The sequence below is a fragment of the Rhincodon typus genome, chromosome 21 (assembly GCF_021869965.1).
Source record: "Rhincodon typus isolate 14 chromosome 21, sRhiTyp1.1, whole genome shotgun sequence".
NCBI lineage: Eukaryota > Metazoa > Chordata > Chondrichthyes > Orectolobiformes > Rhincodontidae > Rhincodon > Rhincodon typus.
Genome location: NC_063352.1, coordinates 12,609,824 through 12,613,894, shown reverse-complemented (window position 1 = coordinate 12,613,894; position 4,071 = coordinate 12,609,824).

Genomic DNA, 4,071 nt, shown 5'->3' with positions numbered 1-4,071 from the left:
GTACTACAAAAAGAGCCTAGTTCTAATCCAGGCACCAAAGAACCTGCCCTGATTCCAACAAACCTATTTAGGGGATGTTATTACACACCTCTGGAGTTAGATGGGACTTGAACCAAGGCCTCTTTGGTTTAAGGGGGGGTAGGGACACTACCTCTATGCCACAAGAGGGCCCCTGATTCCATTAGAACCAAATCCTCAAGATTAACATCAGCTGCACTTGACATCATTAGTAAAATAAATAATGATCCCACATCCTATCCGTTTCTGAGTCTACAGGATTCTTCCCTTACCCACTTGGCTTTCACTGGTGTTTATATGGGCACACACAGTTATTGCTGCCTTGTGTTCCTAGTATAAGATTTCACATTAGACCTCAGAATGGCCACAGTTGACATGATGAGGATGAATGTTGCTCCCTCTAATGTTTGGATAGTTTATGAACAGTTTGGTTTTAAAAGGAAGTATCCAATCTGTTCAATGTCTCAAACATTCTTCGGTTACTTTGCAGTTTGAGGTATCAGAACTGACTGTTAACACCACAAGTAAGTTGAAATAGAGAGTCACTAACAGAAACAAATGGGAATGGGACAAGCCATGTAACATTAAACAGGAATACAGTTTGTTTCTTGACAAGATGTAAATGTGATAAAATCGATATTTTTGTGTGAACTGCGATATTTTACGGGATTAGAAAAATCAAATGATGCTATGACAGCAAAGGGTTCTAAATATCACACAAACTCTGACACTTGATTGCAACCTTTAATTTGCCCACCTCTTTGACATTTTACGTCGGGTATTGTACCACAAAGACCACATTGGAAGACTGCCATGTATTCCAATTGTGAACGGCACAGTGGCTCTGTGGTTAGCACTGCTACCTCACAGTGCCAGCAACCCAGGTTCAATTCTATCCTTAGGTGACTGTCTGTGTGGAGTTTGCATGTTCTCCCTGTGTCTGCGTGGGTTTTCTCCGGGTCCTCTGGTTTCCTCGTGCAGGCTAGGTGGATTGGTAATGCTAAATTGCCTGTCGTGTTCAGGGATGTGTAGATTGGGTGGGATGCTCCAAGAGTTGGTGTGGCCTTGTTGAGTCAAAGGGCCTGTTTCCCACACTGTAGAAATTCTAATAGGGTAACTGTGGATACCTTTCAACTGAAATGAAACATGCACCCATTGATCTTTGTTTTGAACCATTGACCAACCTGGAAAGTGGGAAATACAGTTGGAACTCCATGGCCTCTGCCACCCTCCAGCATCTGTATGTTGCTCCAAGTCAGGCCTTTGGAGCATCTCAGAGTTCAATCACACCACGTTTGGTGGCTAGATCTCAGTTGTTTCAGCCTCAAGCTCAGAATTTCCCTCCCTAAGCCTTTTTGACTCTGTATCTCACACTCCTCCTTTACGACATGACTTAAAACCTTTAACCAAAATGAGATAGTAGGATTTTCTGAAGAAGTGTCCAGACCTGAAACATCAGCTTTCCTGCTCCTCTGATGCTGCCTGGCCTGCTGTGTTCATCCAGCTCTACACTTTGTTATCTTTAATGTTGGCCACCTGTTCTTATGTGTCGTCATATGGTTCAGTGCCAAATGGTGAAGTCTCCTTGGGATGTTTGATACATTAAAGGCTCAGTACTAATTTAAATTGTGGGGTTATTCTTGCTGACCAGAACTGTGCATTTGGGAATGGTATGGGCGTATACATTTGATGAAAATCAATGGCTGTCATGTTGAGACAAACAGAGAGCAGGCATTTGAAAACCATGCATGTTTTTCTCGTTGAAAAATCTGGATGAAGATTTATATGACAGACAAAGAGAACTTGTATTCAAATATAAATTAAGAACTAAACTAGCAATATCCAACAGAACTAGGTGCACTATGGCCAGTGATTTATCGATGCTCCTTGGGCATGTTATAATTATATTAAACCCTGGCAATTGTCCATGATTGCTCAATGATTGATTGTTCTTTACCCGTAGTGCAGAATAAAATATATTTTCCCACATATTGAATGCTCACATTAGTGATATAAAAGGACACAGTAATTAGGCTGCACTGGAATAACTTTGATCGTTTCATTGTGCGGCAAGAAAATATAAAAACATCCCAGAGGAAATGTTGGAATTTTATTACAATGAGCTGCAGAATTACAAGTGAGTCAATAGGTGACAGGAGGCAGCGGGTAGACAGGTAGGGATTAATTTAAGGTCACTGCAGTGGAAATAAACATTGCCTTTTGAATAAAGCGTTAGTCTTCGTCTCATTATTTTTTTTGTTCGAATAAACAACGTGTTTTTAGGAACATAGGAATATACATGGCCAAAAACGACCATCTGTTCTGTTTCAAAATAAAATGTCAAACTCTCCATTGCTCTCTCCCTCTCTCAAATATCTATCCAATTCTTCTTCTTTTAAAAAAAAATGCTCTCCTGGACAAATTGTTTCATGTATTCACCAATCTTCTGCACTGAGTACTTAAAAGTAACTCTCTGAGTATCTTCTCTACGTTCAGGCCTATTTTCTTTGATAATTTTCTGACCCCAATTGCATTGAATCAGTCAGTGCAGCAGGAGGCCATTTGGCCCAAATACCCTATTCCGTTCATTTAAAGATTTGGTACAAATTCCAATGCACTCTTTCCTAAAACCTTAGCTGGTCTTGTGTCATCTTATATTTTCTACATTAACTAAATTGGTAAGATTGGAATAGCCACCCTAACTCACAGTGGAGGCAGATTATTTTAACAATATTTTAACAAGTCAAAGCCCAACAGTTATTCCTTGTGGTAGCAAGTTCCAGATTCTAACCAGTCCAGGGTAAAGAAATGTCTTGTGAATTTCTTGTAGAAATGATTAGTGACTTACGTTCATGGTAGCTAGCTTTGGTCACTCCTTAAATGCTGTTTAAACATCAACTCAACGTGATCTGTCATTGGAGATATTGGACTTGCGACAATTTGAGACCATCTGAGATTTAATTATGTCGTGTACTGTAATGGGTTGGAAAGAGTTAATGTTGAAGCTACATTAAGAGTCACTCAACTTGATGATGTCACACAGTTTTTGGCTTAAGAAGAAGCAGTTTACTGTGAGGTCCTGATGGTGACAGATGTGTCACCTCTGGCTCCTGATAGTCTTTGTAGGTAAATTTAAGGCAGTCAATGTAATTTCCACCTATTGCTATCATGCAATAAACGACATCTTGTTCTTAAGCCAAGTGCCTCTTCTTGTTAAGACTCTATAATACTTTATCCTGTACCTTTACTAATAGATACACCCTTAGGTTTAGCATGGGAAGGATGATTGGTGGTAATAATCTAAACTACCCATAAGCATTTGATATTGCAACATAAAACATGGTGACTAGTGGTGAGACAACAAGGTGCAGAGCTGGATGAACACAGCAGGCCAAGCAGCATCATAGGAGCAGAAAGGCTGACGTTTCGGGCCTAGACCCTTCATCAGAAATGGGGGAGGGGAAGGGGGTTCTGAAAGAAATAAGGAGAGAGGGGGAGGCGAATAGAAGATGGATAGAGGAGAAGATAGGTGGAGAGGAAACAGACAGGTCGACGAGGCGGGAATGGAGCCAGTAAAGGTGAGTGTAGGTGGGGAGTTAGGGAGGGGATAGGTCAGTCCAGGGAGGACGGACAGGTCAAGGGGGCAGGATGAGGTTAGTAGGTAGGAGATGGGGGTGCGGCTTGAAGTGCGAGGAGGGGATAGGTGGGAGGAAGAACAGGTTAGGGAGGCGGAGACGAGCAAGGCTGGTTTTGGGATGCGGTAGGGGGAGGGGAGATTTTGAAACTTGTGAAATCCACATTGATACCATTAGGCTGCAGGGTTCCCAAGCGGAATATGAGTTGCTGTTCCTGCAACCTTTGGGTGGCATCGTTGTGACACTGCAGGAGGCCCAGGATGGACATGTCATCTGAGGAATGGGAGGGGGAGTTGAAATGGTTCGCAACTGGGAGATGTAGTTGTTTATTGCGAACCGAGCGTAGGTGTTCTGCAAAGCGGTCCCCGAGTCTCCACTTGCTTTCCCCGATGTAGAGGAGGCCACAACGGGTACAGCG